This window comes from Chiroxiphia lanceolata, chromosome 11, assembly GCF_009829145.1.
Source record: "Chiroxiphia lanceolata isolate bChiLan1 chromosome 11, bChiLan1.pri, whole genome shotgun sequence".
NCBI lineage: Eukaryota > Metazoa > Chordata > Aves > Passeriformes > Pipridae > Chiroxiphia > Chiroxiphia lanceolata.
The window spans coordinates 1,918,472-1,938,749 of NC_045647.1; the positions used below are offsets into that span (position 1 = coordinate 1,918,472).

Sequence of the window (20,278 nt, forward strand, 5' to 3'; positions counted from 1 at the left end):
TTAAAGGGCCGGACTTGCTCTGAAATAACAAAATTTTGGCAAGGAACAGTGTTCCAGATGAATTGTTTTTAAGGCAGATTATGCTGGCAGGTGGGGCTGTACCTCAGGCTGGAGAAGTAGGACACATTCCTTATTTGCTGTCAGTTTTTCTTTTGTGCCTCATGCAGATTTGTCTGATTCCAGCACTGGAGAGGGAAGCCTTGATTTAGGAATCTGTGTTTCAGTAAAATGACAAATGTTGGTGGGAGGCTCTCACCTTTCTCCCCCAGTGACTCTGTTGCCTTTGCTGTGATTTGAAGCAGAGAAATAGATTAATTATTGGGAAGGGTGACAAATGCACCCCGTGCAATCCCACCCTATCCCATGGAGCCAGCTGGTTCCTGCTGGGATGCTGGGCTGGAATAAAGGAAAACAGCCAGGTCCCAAAGCCCAGCATTATCCCTGACCTGCCAGAGTTGAAAGGTGTTGTCATAGCCCTGTAAAACCTGATGTCATACAGGTGTTCCAGCTTCCACTTAGAGAGAAAATCAAGCTCCTGTTGAGAGGGGAATAAAAGGTGCCTCAGAATCCTACTTGTAAAGACAATATAACTAATTAAAAAATAATAAAAACATCCTGTGGTGATTAAGGCAACCTTAAAATTTGCAAGGGCTGGGAGGAGAGCAGCCTTGGGCCTGGTTTTTGGCTGCCTGGGGCTGGCAGCTGGTTTTGGGAATGCTTTGGGTACCGCTTTTCACCTTCTGTTTATATGTCCAAGTCTTAGTGAAATGAGTTTTAGGTCCAATTTGAAGTCCTGAAAATCTTTATCACGAATAAGGCAGCATTTATTAGGTGGTTCCACACTAATTGGGATTTTCCTGTTTCTACTCTACTTTTACAGCCCTTAAAAATCTTTCCTTATTCTTCAAACTGCACTGAGTTATCTCCATAATGTAAACCACCAGGGAAATATGTGCTGTGCTTCTCCTGGTGACCTGGATAACACTTCTTACGAGGTGCAGGCTCAGAAAACATGAAAAGGAGTTCAAGGGAACACGGGAAACTTCCCTCAAGGTTGTGGTGAAGAGCAGCTCCTTGGGCAGAGCTGCTGGATCCCGGGATGCAGCTGGAGCAGCCCGTGGGGCTGAGCTGCTCCTGTGCAGCCTCAGTGCAGACAGTGAGCTGGGGACCTTCAGGGAGTGCTGGAAGGCTGGGACAGGCATCCCCTGTTGTGTGGAGCACGGGAAGTGTTGGATGGATGTTCACATTCCTTGTTCCTCCCTGGAGCGCTGCAGTTTGGCTTTCCAGGGGTTGGAGGTGGGAATGGCTGTATTGAGTGTCCCTGGAATCCATTCAGGGGGATCAGGTGGCCTTATATCCATCTGATCTGGGGATCAAAACAAAGAAAATGAGAATTGAGGCACCGTTCAGCTGCTGGATTTTCTTAATTTTTTCTTTCATACAAAGAATCAAATCCCATCTCACCATCCTGGCAGAATGGATTAAAGTGAACCACAGTGTGTTTGTGCTCAGAAACCTGCCCTGGTGTCCTTTGGCTGCTGGAGGTACTTCCATTTTCTCTGAGGGTGGAGTTGATGAAGTGTATTTTGCTGCAGTATCAGCTGCCTGATAATTTAGCTTCCCTTATCCCATTATGGTGCTAAGCAACATTTGAAGGGATCATGAGTTTCCTTTTTGCTATGGGTGCCTGGAGAGCATGTACAGTCTTTATAATAAGCTTTAAATCTAAATAAAAAGTTAAGTATATAGCACTCTAAGTCTTCCCAGCACTTTAATAGATTTATTTAATCATCCTTTATGAGCCAGGCCAGCAGTTACAACCTCCCTGGTCCCGAGGGGCAATGATGGATCAGCAGAGGGAGGGATTGCTTTGCTCAGGAGAAATGGCACTGGAGCAGGAGGGCAGTGGGAGAATCTCCCACTTAATGACCCTGGTTTGACATCAGTCCTCAGCCCTGGTTTGGGGCAGGTGTTGCCCCTCCTGGGGGTCAGGCAGAGGGAATGTAGCATCACACCGGGGCCACTGGGAAAAGCAGCCTCACAGGCCCCTGCTGGTTTTCCTCAGGGCAGGATCTGGCTCCTGGTTTGCAAGCTCTGCCAGACCAAATTAGCTGCTGATTTGTCATCTAGTCAGGAGAACCCCAAAAAGGTTTGGAAATGCAGTTCCCACCCTATGTATTTCCCATCTGATTCCCACAAAATCCACAACACACCAACCACGGTGGGTACCTGGACAGGGTTATTTAATCACCTCATAAAAAAATGGAAACAGATACTTAATGAATCAAACTACACTCAGATTAAATGATCAGAAATTCCTAGTTAATCACCAGAAAGGAAACTAATTAAATTACCATTCAGCTTTTATGGGGACCTTGGGATGGTGAGCTGAAATAAGTCCCTTCAATCACTTTTTTCATTAGATGGGACAGGCATACTCAAGGTTAGTGAAGATAAATGGGATGTTCTTTGCTTGCTCTTGAAATTATAGTATTTAAATAGCATTTTATGCTTCACCACCTAATGCTAAACCCGAGGTAGCTGCAAGGAGAAGCTGTGGCAGAGGAGGCTTAGCAGGGAGACATGGGAGGAAGGTGGGAATTGTGGGATATATGAATTGAGATTTACGAGGCTTTCATTTAATTATTATTTAAATTTCTAATTGGATTTTACCTTTGGGAACGAGGTAGATCAGTGATACTGGAAGGGGATGAGACAACAACTCCTGTGTTGACTCAGGCCCTTGGGAAGCACTGAGGGGTTAAAGGTGGTGTGTGGTGTCCCGCTGACTCCGATGGCATCCAATCCTTCCCACACCAAAGGGGGAAAGACTGTGATGGTGTATTTTGTTCAAAGTGCAGGGTAGTAGTAGCAAAAGAGCAAATTCCTGTTTTTGAGGCAGCTGTGTGTCCTTAGGAGCCACCAGTGTGGCTTTGTGGTGATGGAACCTCAGCAGGTGGGTCAGGTTCTCCTCCAGCAGGTCCCGCCTGCCTTTGGGTTTGTCCTTGGCTTTTTATCCCTGTCATTTATTCTGATGTTGAAGGGAATGTTCTCTCAGGGTTCTAAACGGAATATCTGTGGTGTCAGTGGCAGCAGCTCCTGCTGAGTCCTGGGAAGGCAGAGGGGGTGCTCCATCCTTCCTCCCTGCCCGTGTCCCCTCCTGTCCCCACAGCCCCGCTGGGTCCCTGCTGGGATGGTGCTGTTGTGCTGTTCCAGCACACAGGAATATTCCTGTCCCTGAACTTCATCCCTGTGAGATTTCTGAGAGGCAGAGCTGCTGTTTCAGGGCTGGGGAACAAAGCTGCTGCAGCCCCAGGAGGTGCTCCCTGAGTGGAAGGGAAATCTCCCAGCACTTCAAAGGCAGAGGTAAAACACTCCTGGAACATGTAAAGGCTCCTACAGAAAGCAAAGAGGAGGAAATCTTGCTTTAAGCATGAGTCTGCATATTTTGGTGTTCTTTTGCTTGGTTTTTTTTTTAAAGGCAAACCTTTACAGGCTCACAAAAGTAACAAAAGATCCAGCGATATCGCTTCAGCTCCCTGAAAAGGAGGATTTTCAGCAGAAAGTGAAATCAGTGAAATCCTTTCACTTTCTTTCTTAGCTTTTTAACAACCATACCCGAGGTTTCTGACACCCAGAAAAGTTTGAAACCCAGCTGCAGGGTTTCAAAGCAGGGCACAATCAAGTCAAAATAATCTAACTTTAAAATCTGGGGGCTTTTCATTCACTCTGAGCTTTTCTCACTAAGGGAGATGCTGGAGAGACACCAGGTCACTGAGATTCCTTGTTAAATGGGTGCAGTTTTACTTACAAGAATAATAAATAGCCTTTTGTGGGGAATGATCAATTGTGACAGCATTTGCTATCTGAAGCCCACAGAGCCTTGGAGTGCTGCTGATTTTGTTTTCTATTAATATGGGTAATTATGTTTACTCTGCCACTTGGGATCGTATCATCATGGAAATAATTAGTACATTTCCAGATACTTTGATAGATCTCAAATTTTCCTCTAAAAGCCTCAGAATACAAACACTGAAGACAAGAAAGGGGCTTAATTATATTATTGTTCAATTTAAATATATTTAGATCAGTATCAGTGTTGGGAGGGAGGTGGCTCATGGGTTTGAAACAGAGCTGAATATTCCTTGCTGAGTTAGAGGAAAACACTGTCTCATGTTCTTCCAGCAGGGATAAAGGATCTGGAGGGAAACTCTGGCGCAGGACTGTCAGCTGGACCCTTCCTCACCTCCAACGCGTCCTTCCCAGCCCTTCCCGTAGGTTTAGGTGCAGGGAATGACTCCAGATGTTCATCCAGATGCTGGCTCTGCCCTTTCACACCCCATTCCTTGGGAGGTGTCTGTTGGGTGGGGAGGATCCAGGAGTTGCATCCTGGCTCTTCCTTGGGAGAGAATTTCTCTTTTTGTCTGCCTAGGAGGGATTTGGGAGATTTTTTTTCCCATCTGTTCCTTTGCTTTGTAACCAGAGCAAAGGAATTTCCGAAGAGTTTGGGTGAGCCCATCGTGTTGGTGACCGGGAACCGAAGATATTTTGGGGGGATGAGGGATTATCCATGATAATCCATTAGGCAAACTTCTCACGTGCTTCTTGCAGTGAGGAAAAACTCTTTTTGGATGTCTTTTCAAACATCTGGTTATAAAACAGGATTTGTGTAGCCTGGTTTCCACAACCTCTTGCTTTAATGATGTGGTTTATGTCTCCATAGCTTTCATCCATCTTCAGTGGTAATGAGCAGGGAGCAATTAGCAATTAGTTAGCTCAGCAGTTTCTGGGAGAAGGGCCTCCTGCCCCCCCTGGGGGGATGTTGTGGCCTTTCTTCAGCAGATTGTGCTTTGAAGCTCCCAAGGACAGTGTGGCTTTGGGGATTTGGGGAGAGGACACTGTCCTGGGAGCTGCAGAGCATCTGCTGCCCCAGCTACTCCAGCTGCTCCAGCTGCTCACCCGCATCCCCCCAGGGATTTGGGCCCCACAAGTGTCCCCTGTGCCTGGCTGGAGCTGCAGGGGGTGGCTGGACCCTCACTGGGGTAGGAGACGGGGTGGGGAGCTTTGGGAACCCTTCCTGGGCAGCCTGGGGTGAAGAGTCCCGGTGGCTCCACTGATCCCCAGCTCCTGAGCTGGCTTCCATATCCACAGGGTCACTGGGGCTGGAAAAGAGCTCCAGGAACACTGAGCCCAACCTTTGACTTGTCAGCCAGACCCTGTTGTGAAGGGCCACGTCCACTTGTTGTTTGAACACTGGAGGGCTGGTGACCCCCCCACCTCCCTGGGCAGCCTGTGCCAGTCCTCAAACACTCTTCCAGTGAAGAGATTTTTCCTGATATCCAACCTGACCCTCCCCTGGCACATTGAGGCCATTTCCCAGGTCTGTCCAGCTGCAGGCTGGTGTCTGTGTGGTTGGCAGCTCCCTGAACCCTCCCTGTGGAGGGGCAGTGACACAGGAATACTGTGCACTGGGTTAACTCCTGGATTCCTGTGTCCCTGAGATGATACTGAGGAGCCACGTGCCTGAGCACTTCCTGCATTTCCCGAAATGCAGGAAATGAGGAGACATTTCCCATCTCAGAGTCCCTCTGTGGCTGTGCCAGGACACACTTGCTCTGAGGACATGGAATCTCACCAGTTACTCATGGCCCATCGAAGCAAACTTTTGCTTCATGACCTAATTTCTCACCTGGCCGATGCTTTCCTTGGATTGGGGCAGTCTGGCTTTGCTTCATTTTAGTTGGAAATGGCAGCAATGGAATTCAGAGCATCCCTGATGAGCTGAGTGGCTTTTTGCTAGTTTGGCATGTTCTTCATTTCCTAGCAGTGCTTGTTCATTAGGGCACTTCACAAAGGCCTCAAAATGATGACTTCTGTGTTACTGGGGTTGTGGAGGAGCCAAAAATAATCACAGACCAGGAATACACTGTTCAAATCATTAAGCAAAAAAGTGTTGATACAGGTTTAAAAAAACAACTTGGATGTTCATCTGACAGAGTTCCCATAGTGGAAAAGAAGAACCAACAACTAATAGCCAGGAACAAACCCAAAGGGGTGACATAACAGATCCACATCCCCTAAAAGAGGCTTCTTCAAATGAACCCTCTAATCTGCATTGCAGCTTTCATGTTCCAAGGCACCAACACAGGCTTTAGGAAAAAATAACCCTGCAAAAATGAGGTGTTAGAAGATGGTCTGTGGGTGCATTTTGTCTGTAGGTGCCATATTCTGTTAATCACTGTTAATGATACAGATGTAGGCGAGCACATCTGCACGTTTTACACAGATATATTGTGCTGTTGCTCTGTCCTCCTGCTCTGCAAGTAAAGTTTTAGTGAGGGCACAAAGCAAAGAAGAGACTGGAAGGAAGAATTAAAAAAAAAAAACCAACCTCAAACATCCCCTAAATAAGTTTCAATAGCAAGGCATTTTGAAGGAATAAAAATGTTGCTCTTTAAAACCTGGAGACTGGAAATAACCCAGAAACACACATTTGGAGCAGAAATGCCTTGGGTTTTTCCCAAGCATGGGGATGCTCCAAGCAGTTAAGGGTTGCAGGATGCTCTTTGCAAAGGCAGGTTTTTCCCTTGGGTTGCTGCTTCCAGCCAGGAATAAGAAAAAGAGGTGATTTTGAACAGTTATGTGCTAGAAGTGCCTCATTTTATTTTATCTGCTATTCAGAAAAAAAGACTTGCAGGGGAGTAAAACTGTTTAGAGTGCAATTCTCCTGGACAGAAGCAGCTGGAATCTTTGTGTTAACTCTGAGGAATGGAAGCCCCAAGGCACACAGTTCTTGCTTTATTAACTGGGACGTAGTTTAAAGCCAAATTTCACCTTTCCCATCATTAAGGTAAGCTGGAAAAAGCCTTTCCTTTGCACATATAATGTTAAATTGTCCATGGGGCTGGTTTGTGTTTAGGTTGTTTTTAAAGCCAGAATTTTTGTGCAGGTTTGGGTGCTTACTGATGTCACCCAGCAGGAGATTTTTTTTTTTCTTGTTCCACTGAAAATTTTCCTGTGACACAGAACACTTTTTGGTATAAGGAAAGTTTTGAAGTTGCCTTCTGTGTGTAAAATATACTTAAAATGCAACTGCCTTGTCTGGCTCCTGGTGCTGCACAAATGTCCCCTCCCTGGGGGTTGTGTCTGCCCAGCTTTCCTAGCTCCATCTCTGCTCGTTTTCTGGGATCTTGGTGGACTCTCCAGGCTGTCCTGTGCCATGGGAGCAGCAGGAGGCTTTAGGGAAAAGGGGAGAAAGTCCCTGCTGTGATGGAGGCTGAGGCAGCTTCCCCAGGTCAGGGAAAAGAGCTCATTCCTTACGGTTTAATGATATTTAAATGACTCTGACAGCTTTGGTGAGGGAATGCATTGCAGAGCCAATGTCTGAGGGATTGCAGTTAAGCATAATGGAGTTATTATTAAGTTAATAGTTTCATAAATGTCACCTTGTTATGAGCAGCACAGGTAGGGGTGGTTTCACAAGGGGCCACGTTAGCTGGGCTGTGCTGAGCTCTGTGTTTGGGAGCACTGAGTTTAACCCAAAGTGCTGCACATCCAACAGCTGCCCAGCATTCCCTTCCCTCTGCTGCATCCCACAGGTGTCCAAGGGCCACAAAATCCTGGCCTGGCTTTCCTCTCTCCCTCTGAAGAGACTGGAGGTGCTGCAGAGAGCCCGGGGTTGTGCAAATCCCAGCTCTTCTCCTCGCCCTCCCTCCAGCTCTGCCCAGGAGAGGAGCACTTGAAACATCACAAGTCATTACATTAATTAGCTAATGCCTAAAAAGTGCTTTGAAGAGGAAAAGCATTAAATAAATAGGCAGTAGTGATAATATTATTTTTAATAAATAGGAGAGCACATTCCATAAGGGAGGCTCATGTGGTGAGTGCCTTTCACTGTGTAATATTAGCAACTGAAGAATTAAGAGTCATGATAAAAGTCTTTCTCATGATTTCAAGATTAGTCTTTAGGCACTGTAGAGAGGTCAGGCTTTTATTTTGCTCAAAAATAGGTTAAAAATTGAAGCATTTTTCTATTTTATGCTTCAGGAAGATGAAGGAGGGCACCATGACAATGGTCTGCACCACATGCCCCCTGCTCAGACACATAATGGGGCTGGGGAGGCTTTTCTGTGGAAACACTCTGGTCCTGGATTGAAATCCTGCCCAGCTCCCTTGGAATGAGATACAAAGGCGGATAAAGAAATCTGGATCACAGTGATAAGCTCCTGAAGGGAGGACCAGGCCCAGCAGTGTGAAAAGCAGTGGTGTTATGTAAGTATATTATTTTAATTGAAAAGCAAAATGTCCTCACATTTTTTGGGAACTGTTGTGGATTGTAAGGGGATACAAAAACGGAGGGCTTGCCATCCTCTGCCTGTGGAGACTGGATTGTCTCACTGGAGCCAACAGGACTTAAATTAGACTTTGGATTTCACGCTCTGAGCTGGGGGAATCTGAGCAAGGGCTTCTCTTCCTTCCCTGGCCCTCTCCGGCTCAGTGCCCTCCTTAACTCCTGCTCAGCACATTTTTGGAAGGGGAATAGCAGACAGGAGGTGGCTCAGTCTTTGGAGAGAACCACTTGAGTGGAAGACCTTCCAAAAAGCTGCTTTGCTGGTGCTAAGAGGCTTCTGAAGGGCCACTGGGGCTTCCTGGGAGCACTCGTGTCCCCCGTGGATGTGGCTGGAAGGAGGAGCTGCTCTTCTTCCAAAGCAAGGAAGGAACCACAGCCTGGTCTGACTCCTAAAAGTGTCCCTTATGGGTTTAGCATTTTCCTGGCAGCAAAACATGGAGCCCTTTCTGTAGCGTGTGCCTGGAATTGTTTTGTTCAGGGAAATGTGTTGGGAGAAGATCCACTGTGTGTGTGTGTGGAAATAAGGCAGCAAGAGAGAAGAGGGCTTGTGTTTGATTTTAATCACTGGAATGGTTTTCCCAAGGCAGCTATCAAGAAAACCTCAGGGGGATGTCACCCTTCCCAAACCAGGCTCCTCAGGAATCCCCCTGTCCATCCATCCATGTGTCCTGAAGGATCCAATCCCTGGCTCAGACTGTCCCAGGCAGCCCCAAAGACTCCAGTTGTTTCAAGTAATGCTGATTATGCCCCATAAATCCAGTAAGGTGACCCAGGAGTGTTCATTAGGATTTATTTGAGCCGCACTTATTGTCACTTAACAGCCTAAACAAGAGGTGCTGGTTCTTGGAGCAGTAACAGTAAATTAGAGTTATGGAGAACACAAATGCCTCATTACATCCAGTCAGGCTGTATTTCCACTTTACAGCCACAACTGCAGGAAACATTGATTTTAATTTATGGATAAGGGTGCCCAGGAATCTTCACTTCCCTATTTACATAAACACCGTAGACAATTAATTTTCTGCAAAGTAACCAGAGTGGTGATTGAAGTGTAGAGGCTCCTTCCAGAGCTCATTCCAGAATGCCCATGGGCACATCCCTATGGGATATCCCTGTTTTAATGATCATCTGTACCTAGATAAGTACAAACAGCAGGAAAATAGCCAATTTATTTCCTTTTTCAAGTGCAATTTTATGCTGTGTGAGCCGTTCAGTCAAAACTGATGTGAGGATTTTTATTTGCTGAAAGATTGGGGGTGAAAGTTCTGGCAGAGCAACAGGAACAGCCAAGGTAGGAAAATATGATGAATTTTTATTGCAGTGTTATTTGTCTCATCTGTCCCCTGGGAAATGTTGTGTGATTTCCAAAAAAACCCCTTAGACTAATGTTGCAGCATCAATAAAACTGAGCTTGAGTATGGGATTAATCCTGCTTGATAAACATCTTTGGGGTTTAATAGTTTACTGTGCTCTTGATGTATTACTCACCTATATTCTGCTTTAACAGCCTTATGACCTACACGGGGTTTTTCTGCATTATAGGGAAAGGGGAGGGAAGTGTAGCCTGGATGGGGAGAGGGAAAATGCAGAGAACTCAACAAAACCCCTTTTTATGTTTCATTCTTCTCAAAAAGGCTGATTGGGCTCTTCAGATGCTTAATTAATTTTCACAAGTGAGCAAAAACGCAGGTCAGCACAGAAAAGGAGCAAATTAAAGATTATTTAGAGGCTGGAAATATTCACGGATCAGGAGCTGTTTTATAAATTTTTGCAGAAATGGGTGACTTTGGCCAAAAATCTTCTTTCTCAAGCTGTTACACGAGCAGAAAGGAAATGAAGGTGGTTTTTAGAGCTCATAGCAAGGCTTTTGTGTTCCTGAGCAGGCAGGGAGAGGATATTTACCTGTACATTGAATAAACTTCACCTCAATATCCTGGAGTAATAACAGAAACAACTCCAAGATGCTCAACCAGAACCTCATATTTGCACACCCCGACTGTGTTTCAAGAAGAAACCAAGTCTGGCAATAATTCCCTTTTTTTTGTGCTCTCCCCTAAAGGTTTGTATTTCTCAGCTCAGACCTCTCTCTCAATCCCATCCACATTTCAACCTCTTTTATTGTTGCTGCAAGAGATAAATTTTTGGATATTGCTCACATGAAAGTGCTGCTGCTATTTTTTGATGCCTTGGACGTGGCCCAGTTGTTCTTTGCCCTCTCCAGGACTTTCAAGCTCAGGAATTCAATATATCTTTGAGGGCACAGCTCCTTTTCTAAGATGAATTTTCCCATAAAATGTTTTGGCACTAAAAAAGTTCGGAGTTCTTGTCACCCCTTTGGGGAATCAGAGAGAAAAAATGACTTTGGGAGTTTTGTGGTTCCAGTTTTAATGTGGGGTTTTACCAGCTTGATGCTGTGTTTACCTGCAGCAATGGAATCAGTGGAGAGGAGCCTGTGGATTCCATTTGGAAACCAAATTCGTATTTTTTTATCTCAGGAGTTCTCTAAATTGTTGTTATTTTAGAACTTTTTTTTTGGAATTTTACAGATTTGCTGATTTTCTTCCGGACAATCATTTACATTGGTGCCATGAAAAAGTCTTGTTAATTCTTTTTGGCAACTGAAAAGTTTAAAAAAGGTCCTTTTCCCAGAGCAATAGTGTTGTAAAAAGGCATTTCCTATTTGTCCAACCCCTTTCTGGTGGCATTCCCAAAAATCTTCGTCCCTGCCCTGTTCCAGCTCAGTTAGTGGAAGCTTCTCTAGAAGCTGAATGGATGAATTTATTAAAGCTTTCATATGATTTGCCAAAAAACTACATTAAAACTGAGCTAAGAAAATGTTAAATTTCTTTAATTGTTATCAATTAAAGACAAAAATCAATAGCAGGGGAAAAAAGTGAGAAAATCCATGGAAATGCTTTAATTTCCTTGTTCTTGCTGGTTCCAGGACTGTCATGTGCAGTCGTGCAAGGTACAAAATTAACCTGCAAATGTCATTTTGTCCTGACAACAGTGCCTGGAAATGAGATGTTTCCTGACGAGAAAACATTCAGTGCACGAGCACTGAAGTTCTTGAGGGAAGACTCACAAAATACTCTTTAAATACCAAAAGACCCCAACTTTTGGTGCTTTTTTTTTGAGTTGCTGTGTTTGCATCCTGGCTGGAGCGAATCCAAATGATTCTTTTGCTTTTGTTAATTGCTGCAAATAATTCCGGTTCCTTCAGGTGATCATAAATCCCCTGCTCACAGCAGAACCTTGGACGTGACAGGATGGATTACAGGCAGAGCTTTCCCCCTCCTATTGATTGATTCTTTGCAGTGGACCTTAAAAATCCATTAAGGAAGGAGTTAGATGATGGGCATTAATTCCAAATCCTTTGTTGGTATGTGCAGCTGAAAAAAAGCCTTTTCAAAACCATTAATCATAACTCAAACCAGACTCACTTTAAAATAAACTTTACAGTAAATTGGAGGACAAAGCCAAGGAAGGTGTTTAAATTCCCTGTCCCATCGTGCACTGAGGATTTTTCTCAAGTGTTTCACTGGATTTATTTTCAATATTTTTCAGTTTACCTTGTTCTGATAAGAAGATGTTGATGTGCAGCCACCTGTGCCAATAATGAAGAAGATGTTTGCTGTTTAACAGATAAGAGATGTCACCACTTTGGAGGCATCTGAGGAATAAAATAAATAAAACTTGCCATCTCCTCCCAGGGAACACCATTAATCAGGCAAAACTTTGATTAGAATAATAAAAAAAAACCACCCTCCTTTTGAAATCTGCAACCATTATTAATAGTTAAATTTAATTTATACTGAATAGTTTGTGCACCCCTTGCTCCCACCAACTTCTCAATCTTAGCAAGTTTGGTTGGACCTGATGATCTTCCAAGGCTTTTTCCAAGGCCTTTTCCAACCTAAACATTTCTATGATTCACGAAGCTGTGGATCCCCATGGTATATTTCCCCTAAAAGTATAAATTCTGTCCAAGTGAGGAGAATAAGGAACCACATTTTCCAAAACTCGAAGGTGAACTTGACAAAAAAAAACCCAAACAAAAAACCCACCCCAAAATATTTTCCTTGTTTCCCAAAGGTCCCATATCCAGCAGTAATGGAACTGAAGTGGAGCTGGTGAATTGTGTAATAAAGATGAATCCTCCCCCACTCCAAGAACACTCCTGAGAGAACCTGAGACAGCCCCTTCATTGCCAGGTGGTTACTAAATTCATGAGTGCTTTGTGGCAGCTGGAGAATGAATTTCCATGTTGTTGGATGTATTGTAGGATGTGAAGAGCTGTGGAGCAGTGGCACAGCAAAAATAAGTGTTCCTGACAGGGTGGGACAGCTCAGGAGCTTCTGCCCCTGCAGTTTTATTCCCCTAATGGTGTTCCACAATGATCATTAATTAGAATTATTTTTATATATATATATAATTTTTTTAAAAATTTCATTCTGTGAATTACCTCAAAATCTGAATTTTCTATTAGTGATTTTTTTTTTCCAAGTCCTTGCTTTGGAAAACATGCAACAATCTTTGAAGGACACCATCCAGCACCAATTATAAAAGAGCATCCACAGCAGCTACACAGGGAAAGGGATAGTACTGTTAAGCCAGACTTTATTATTTCTGCAGAGATTTGCTGTCCTTAATTTGCATAGAACTGTCTTTGATTAAAAATTGCCTGTCACAGAAGCACCTCGGTGATTTTTTTTTTTTGGAGCAGTCATCTCTTCTCCTAATGAGGATATATTTTATGCAAGGGTATGTTTTTATTTCTTCTAAATGTTCTCTTTATTTTATTGATTGCTTGCATCTCGGAGTCTTCAATTAGAAAACTGTACATCCTGCTGTGCTGTAACTGTTGGTAATTGAGCTGCTCTGCTGCATTTCTGTAGTGCAGGGCTGGGTAGGGAAGGAAAATGTGGATTCTTTTATCTGCAGCGATTTGGTGCAGCTGGAATAAGTTTTGCTCCGGAGAAGTTGAAGTTTCGAGTCGTGGAGGTGTTGCAATCAAAGGACAGCTTTGCTATCAGTGGGCAGAGCTGGGAAGAGACATTTCTGCAGTGGTTGGGTGAGCTCTGAATTTCCATATTTCCTCCTATCAACTGCTGTCCAGAGCATTCATTGCTAACAACAATTAAATGGGTGAATGAAAGGGGAGACTCTGGGAGGAGTCAACCAGAACACCAGGAAATTCAGGAGCCTGACCCTGCTCCTTCACACCCCCCTGTTCTTCTCTAGGTTTTCTAATTCTCTTAATAAATAAATGAGAAGTTCTATAGTTATAGCAAAGGTCACCTTCTATTCACAGGTATTTTTTGACCTCCTGACCTGCCTGGAGTCCCTGAGCCCCTCAGACAGTGGGAAACCCCACGGGCTGGTTTGAGCCACATCACGAGGAACCGTCGGCACCTTCCCCGTGACTGATGTTGCATTGCCACTGCTCTGGGCCAAGGTAAGGTACAAATGTATTCCTGAGGGGCAGGAACAGCCCCTAAAACCTCTCCATCTGTCCTTCCTGTGGGGTGTGGTGGAGCTTCCAGCCCCTCCTGGCCAGGGCAGTGGGACGGGGGCCATGGCCACACCACCACTGACCTTCCTGAGGACAGGGAGCGAGGAGGGGATTTGAGGAACGTAATGAATTTGACAAATGCCACCTTTCTTTCTTTGATATTTGGAGCTTCCACTTCCCAGAGGGTTCTCTGGGAGTGGGAGCTGTAGATCACAGAATCCCGGAATGGTTTGGGTTGAGAGGGACCTTAAAGCCCACCCAGTTCCACCCCCTGCCATGGGCAGGGACACCTTCCACTGGCCCAGGCTGCTCCAACCTGGCCTTGGACACTTCCAGGGATGGGGCAGCCACAGCTTTTCTGGGCAACCTGTGCCAGGGCCTCCCCACCCTCATTCTGAAAATGTCCCACACAGCACCAGCCCCGAGCTGGGGTCACTCCTCAGAGCATTCATTTTACTGGTGTTTTTTGGGGGTTTTATTTAATGTTTGACCAGCCAAAGGCCAAAAGGCAGTGACTGCTCCCCTTGGCTCGGATCACTGAGTCTTTCTGCAGGCTGGCAATCCTGCAGGAGTGGTGGGACACCTCCATGGCTGTGGGCACTGCCTTCCCCCCACGGCTCTGCCTCCCTGAGCAGCGTGAGGAGCTGGTGCCCAGCTCCAGGGGGAGGTGGTTACACAAGAGCTGCATTGCAGCACTGCACCAGCCCAGCCCTGCCAGCAGCCCCTGGGGCTCAGCACCTCCTCCATCACCCGCAGGAGGTGCTCCCTGTGGTGCCCATTGCAACAGGTCCTGAACACCAGCGGGGTTTTGTGGTGCTTTATTTTAACTTGGCTATAAATACTCTGATGAATTTTTAATGCAAATGCAGAATTTAAAGCAGCAGCCAGTGGATTTGCTCTCCAAGTTCTGTGAGTTCTCTGATGGGTTTCTCAGCACACCCACCACTAATGATTCCTTCAACTCCTTTTGCAGCACACAGGACCTGGTTCTGTGGCTGGTGATGGGTATTGACCATTTCCCTCACTTCTATGTTCATTAGCTTCCACTCCTAAAATCTGTCCAGACAGTTGCTCATGACTTGACCTTTCCAGGTTCATCCCAGTGCTCTGCCCAATGTCCTAGAAAACTGTCCCTGCTAAAGCTCTGGAGTTGTTATTTAAACTGAGCTGTTTATAGACTTGCAATGTAATCTGCATTTCCCAGTGCTGAATGCATTTCAGACATGCTCTGTGCTGAGCAAATTGCCTTTGTCTGGGAGCTCAGGGAGCTGCTTCCTCGAGCCTCACAAAGCCCAGCAAGGTGCTCTGTCTGTATTCGCAGCAGAGCTCAGTGGATCAGGCTCTTCCCTGGATTCCTGCAGGACACAGCTGGGCCACTCACAGCTGGCCAGATGTTCCCAGAGGAGAGGTGCCACCAGCTGGTGCTGGGAACACTCCCAGGGTGAGCTTTACCCACCAGCTCATTGCCAGCAACAGCCTCCACAGCAAACACCTCATGAGCTCCTCCCCTGAGCCCTAAACCCAGTCAGCACCTTGCTCAGGGAACTCAGAGCCCTGACATTGCCTATTTTTTCCTTAAAATGTATTTTTTGAAGGCTAAAATGAAAGTTTATAGAGTTATAATTGCTTCATGGCTAAAAAAAAAAAAATACATTTTAGTGCAATTTTCCCCACTAAAATCTAAAATTTCTTATAAAAGAGAAAAAGGCAGTGGAATTGAGCAAAGCAGCTTGATTATTGGTATTCTGAGACGTGTCAGTTTGAAGCCTTTTCAAACAGATTTTTTTGGTAGTTCTCCAAGTGCAGTCACACCAGTGTTTCTTAAATGTCCACAAATATAAAACAGGAGCCCAAAGAGCAAAATAAACCCATTGCAGGGTTTAACCTCTCAGTCCCCCCTTTCTTCTGAGAAATATGAGGAAAATGTTTCGAGTGGTATTGGCAAAATATAAATAATCCCAAGACATGCAGAGATCTGAAAGAAACCATTTGCATGATTTTCTGTCAAGTTTTGAAGGTTATTGTGACAAATTGGGAGTGTTCTTTGGACACTTGCATCGATCAGGAGGAGATTTTGGAATGCAGATGGCAACATGAATATGGGATGTTATTTCATCTCGCTGCTCTGACAGCTGAAGTAAGATGTGGAAGTCAGAAAAAAACCAGGATGAATATTTGCAGGGCCAAATTTCCACTTAGTGAAGTTGGGATTGTTGCTTCCATGGTTTCATTACCCCGTGTGCTGGGAGAGAAGTTCATCGTTTCTTAGTTCTCCTGTTTTCCACCAATCATTAATCAATCAAGAGGGAAGTCAGCAGTGAGAAATGATGGGAAACTGGGGACACCAGCCAGGAAAATCACTGGGTTTCACTCACAGCAGGGATTGTTGGTACCACATGTTGGGCTGCATTTTTATTCCCTTGGATCTCTCTCTCCAAGTTGTCACAGAGTCATTGAATCCTGAAGGTTGGAAAAGTGCTCCAAAATCACCAACCACGTCAACTAACCCGTGTCACCAAGTGCCACCTCTGCTTGTTTGCTGAACACCTCCAGGGATGAGGACCCCACCACCTCCCTGGCAGCATGTGCCAGTGCTTCACCACTCCTGCAGGGAAGACATTTTTCCTGATATCCAGCCTGACCCTCCCCTGGCACAACTTGAGGCCGTTTCCCCTCGTCAGGTGTGGGATGAACCAGAAGGCCCCGTATTTCTGCACGTGGTCAGCAGCAAATGTGCCTCCTGCCCATCCACCCCCTGTTCTTAGAGCAAGAGACTTCCACGGGTTGATCTGTAAGTGTTTCTGAACCTAAATTATGGTTTTGTTCCCCTGGGCCCCCCATGGCCCCCCAGCCTTTGGTTATTCCAGTTTGTGCCTTACATAAAAGAGCAGCCAAGTGGTTCCCCTGCCCACGTCCTGCTGGAGGCACATCCTGAGCGGGGCTTTCTTCTCCGTGCTGCTTCCCGGGATACAAAGCTTTGCTGGGAATTAGTTAAACCTCTGACTCAGAGCAGTAATGAGTGGTTCTCAGCAGCATTAAAAGGCAGAGAGGGCCCAGGGTTGCTCTGAAGTGGATTTGCCTTTCTCCAGGCTGGTCTGTCACTCAGACACCGCGTCTTCCAAATGGAAGGGATTTCACTCAGAAGTGCTTGTACTTCCCAGGTCTGTAATTGCTGCTGCATTAAAGCAGTGCTCCAGCAGCCAGCTGGTTTAAGCAACCCCTTCTACTCACGGGTGTCTTCAACCTCAGCCTTTGACTCCATCCCACTTGCAATCCTCCTCTTATCATCTGAGGGGACCCCGGCTGGGATTATGGTGTTCCCTTCTCTGCCTGACACTGGACTCGCCTCCAAATCCCTCTGTGATACTTCAGAGCTCCCAGGCAGAGCTGGCTGGAAGGGTGACAGCCCTTCATCTGCTCTTAGAAGGAGGTCACTTGAGTAATTTGCACAAAATCCCCCAAACGACGGCGTGGGTGTTTCTGCCTCTCTTTGTCAACTGGAAACTAAGGACTAAGGCTTAACTTTTATGTTTAATCCATAATGAGGTATTGATCTCGTGCCAGGAGTTGCTCCCTGGGTGTTGCCCCTGAAGTTTTTATATCTTTATAGGCGACAATTGGATACAAAATAATTCACATCTGCTAAAAACACAGAATTGTCTCCAGGAAGGTAACAGGCCTCTCTCTTCCTTGAGATTAAGGACATGGAGATTTAACTGCAGTAAAATTGACTTGGATTTTTTCTTTTTTTTTTTTTTCTTTTTTTTTGTGTGTGGCTTCTGGAGAACTAAGCACAGATGATATTTAAATGATCTTAAAAATAGGATTATTTCTATTAAAAAAATTCAAAAGCAGAACAAAATGAGCTGCCTTCCCTCTGAAGGCTCTGTCAGCAAAGGTCCCCAAAGCTGTGCCAGCCCACGTTGCTGAAGGCTCACGGTGAACTACAGCTATTTATAGCTGAGAAATTGTAACTGGACTCTTGCTGGATAAACCCCTTTAGTATTGGGATATTTCGTGGCTTTTCTTTGGGCTGTGCAAAGCCTTGGGGCAGGATGAGCTGGAGGTGGTTTGGAGGGGCTCACACCACATCCCTCTGCTCTCCTGCTCCTGCCAGGGGGTCTGATGCAACCTTGGAGTTGTCTGTGCACCACCAAAAGAGCCCAGTGACTCCAGGAGCCATTCCTGCTTCCCTGTGTCTTTCTGCATTGTCCAATGCCATGGGTGATGTTTAATAACCCAGAAAAAAATTAGAAATATCTGAGTGGTTCTTTATTTCTCTCCTTCCAACAAAAAGTCTGTGGTGGTGCTTGGGAAGGTCAGGGCTGTTTGACACTGCCAGGATCCTGATATTCTTGGAACAACCATCTGTTCAGAGCACAGTGAAAAATTGGTTTGTGACTGCCCAAAGTCACTTCAGCTCATGAATAAAATTAAAAAGAAGAGAAAGCCCAGCAGAGTTGTACCAGTAACAACAGGGAAATGACCATTTGGAGAAATCAGAGTTTGTGTCCATGGCTCCATGAGGGACAGTCTGTTCCTGAGCGAGGTCAGGGATTCTTGGCCAAAGGGAGGATGTGAAAATGTCCCCTGTATGACCAGGAGGATCTTGGGGAACAGCTCAGCTGTAATGAATGTCCCAGGGGCGCTGGGGAGGGAGGGCAGAATGTACCATGGTGGGCACATCAACCACCAGGGCTTGAAATCAGAAATAAAATCAGAAATAAATAACCCGTGTGCTCCTCTCCCAGCCCGGGCAGGGACTGCCTGGGAGGTTATTCTCCCTTTGTCTCTGCTACACTTGTACACCTTTATGAAATTGTGAAAACTTTGCTTTATTGAGAGTCTTTTTTCTGTGTCTTTGTTCCTTTCTTTTTTTTCTCCTGGCAACTTCAGTGTTTCCTCATCTCTGTCTTATTCCTTTTTATGACTTTTACCAGCTGCCGCATTCTCAGCTCTTGTTCTGCTCTTCTTCCCTCAAGGCATGAGCCAAAAATACGATCCAGTGACTTCTGCAGGTTTTATACTTTGCTGATTGGCCCCAGAATGTGCCATGTTTGCATCATTATGTTTTACAAAGCAAATTGGAGGGGGCAGCCAGGTGGGGGTCGGTCCCTTCTCCCAGGTAACAAGTGAAAATGGGCTCAAGTTATACCAGGGGAGGTTTTGATGGGATATTAGGAAAAATTCCTTCACTGAAAGGGTGACCAGGCTTTGGAACAGGCTGCTCAGGGCAGTGGTGGAGTCACCATCCCTGGAAGTGTTTAAAAAACACATGTAGATGTGGTTCTTAGGGCCATTATTTAGTAGTGGCCTTGGCAGTGTTGGATTAATGGTCTTAGAGAGCTTTTCCAACCTAAATAATTCCATGATTCTACTCACAGAGCAGCCATTCTCTGTTTCTTCTTTGCTGATTTGAGATTTTATTGCTGCCTAATTAGTGGAAATACTTTTCCCTTGAATATTGTGTTAATGAATGTCTGTGTGTTCCAGGGATGCTGTGACTTCCCTGGCCCTGCCCTGCTCATCCCTGGGATACTCAGCACTGCTCTTTGGGATGGAGATGGTGATACAGTGAGTAGAAAATCCCAGGTAAAATACTGGAGCCTTTGTATAGTGATAGAAGTGCTTGGAATGTCCAAGGCCAAGTTGGACAGGGTTTGGAGCAACCTGGAATAGTGGGAGGTGTCCCTGCCTAAGGTGAGAAATTGGACATGGCAGGAGGCTGGAAATTATTAACATCACAGAAAAGCTTCCTGGTGTGGAAAGTTTCATTAAAAGTTACAGCTCTGGGTTCAGTCCCAGTTTAATAAGAGATAACATCTCCAGCTTCTTAAAATTTAATTTGATAGTTTATGAAGGAAATAATTAAAGCATATTGTGGCATCAGTCACTTTTTATTTCGTAGAAAGCCTGTATATAAAAGTCCCATTCATAGAGCAGCCAGAGTTTATGTTGGCCTGCAGTTTCATTTGTCCTTATTGACAGAACATCCACTAATCCTAAATAAATGGGAAGGAAATGATGGAAAAAATGATAAAGGGTAATCTTGACCTTGAGGCTCCAGAAAGTGAAAGTTGGTGGGAAGTTTGGAAAAGTTGCAGCTCTGTGGGGAAGGAGGATGTTTCTGGTACCCAACAGCAAACTGGTTCTACCTGTCACTGGGAGATAAAGAGATCAACCAAGAGCTGCTTGGCACACTCCTGTTAACTTTGTGCACTGACTTTCCCAGCACAGTTTCGCTTTGGGAATCCAAAACTGAAACACCTTTTATTTGACATAAAACTCATTTTCCCAGGTCTCTGCCTCCTGCTCTGACCATAAAAAGTTCAAGTGTCTCTCCTGCAGGCCGTAGCAATATGTTTCAGAGAGTCCCCTGAAGGTTGGATTTGCCTCTGGAATAGTTTTAATCA

General features: G+C 45.3%; 1 long non-coding RNA gene across 2 annotated transcripts; it reads left to right on the forward strand.

Moving 5' to 3' along the window:
• Positions 1–1,442: 1,442 nt before the first annotated feature.
• Positions 1,443–13,798, forward strand: LOC116792363. Of its 2 annotated transcripts, none has more exons than XR_004359097.1 (4): positions 1,443–1,544; positions 6,682–6,850; positions 8,047–8,271; positions 13,665–13,798. It is a non-coding gene; the product is annotated as an uncharacterized LOC116792363 (long non-coding RNA). The 2 variants fall into 2 exon arrangements; XR_004359096.1 differs by lacking the exon at positions 13,665–13,798 and adding an exon at positions 9,536–9,634.
• Positions 13,799–20,278: the final 6,480 nt, after the last annotated feature.